At 47.6% G+C, this 1,207-nt stretch overlaps 1 non-coding gene across 1 annotated transcript; it reads right to left on the bottom strand.

The window, feature by feature from the left end:
• Positions 1-531: 531 nt before the first annotated feature.
• On the bottom strand, positions 532-606 carry Trnat-ugu (transfer RNA threonine (anticodon UGU)). Its single transcript has one exon. It is a non-coding gene; the product is annotated as a tRNA-Thr (tRNA).
• Between the last annotated feature and the right edge of the window lie 601 nt (positions 607-1,207).

A 1,207-nucleotide genomic window follows, 5' to 3' on the forward strand; every position in this document is an offset into this window, starting at 1 on the left:
TCACACCCCACACCCCACACAGCGCAGCAGAGCAGACAAAGGCGGCGCTCCGGAGCTCCGCGGAGGGAGTTGCCGCTGCCCGGAAAGCTCTCCGCCGCCTTATCTGTTCCGACTCCCAACACTGCCGGCCTCCCGACAAACTGCTACCTACCGCCTCCTACAACTCCCCTCCCACTCGGCAATATCCCGACCGGGTTCTCAGCTACGAGTTCTTAATGCTGTTTCTATCCGCTAAGAGCAACAAGCCGTTCTACAGCAAAAGACCACGGCTTACACAACAGATTTTCTCCCTTATGATTGTTAACTGAATCTTTCGTCGGTTCTTGGTGCAACAACATTATAATAAATGAAAAGCGCTAGTTTGCTTTGGTTCTACAGTATTACTTTTATTAACCGGTTTTCAGCTTACAAGGACAGTTTCAGACATTTACTAACTCTTGTTATCTAAAAAGTCGTAAAATTACAATTAACTCAATACCATTCGCTGCTGAAGGGCGCTGAAATACATCAACGGGGGCAGTTGACAATGTGTGCCCCGACGGGGACTCGAACCCGGGATCTCCTGCTTACATGGCAGACGCTCTAACCATCTGAGCCACCGAGGGCACAGAGGATAGTGCGACTGTAGGGACTTATCCCTTGCACGCTCGCCATGAAACATGTCCGAAAGAACAGATGCCGTCTTCATATCTTTTTAGGCTAACTGGCTGATGACACGATTTGCCTGAACTCTTACGGGACTCGGTGGATTGTCTGCCGCGAGTAATGGGTATAATGGCAGGGGCATTACGAACGTATTGTGTGGACTATAAGTTGGGAATTTGGGTCTCACGGGGAGCGTGCAAGGCATAAATCCCTGCAGTCGCGCTATCCTCTGTGTCTTTCGTGGTTCAGATGGATAGAGCGTCTACCATGTAAGCACGAGATCCAGGGTTTGAATCACTGTCAAGGCACACATTTTCAACGCCCGTCAGCAGCTAGTGGTTTTGGTTTAACTGTAATTTAATTCTAGAGAGCTGCCACGGTCACCAATGGCACATGTCCGAAAGAACATATCCCATCTTCATATTCACTTCATAGGAAGTCATAATGTTTGCAAAGACATTCAGAAACAAGATACACATCTAGACTGAAGCAGAAAAGTACAGCAAGTAACATCTTGGACAGCACGGTGCTAATGAAAAAAGTAAATATTTGAACAGTAAAT

The sequence above is a fragment of the Schistocerca gregaria genome, chromosome 9, assembly GCF_023897955.1.
Source record: "Schistocerca gregaria isolate iqSchGreg1 chromosome 9, iqSchGreg1.2, whole genome shotgun sequence".
NCBI lineage: Eukaryota > Metazoa > Arthropoda > Insecta > Orthoptera > Acrididae > Schistocerca > Schistocerca gregaria.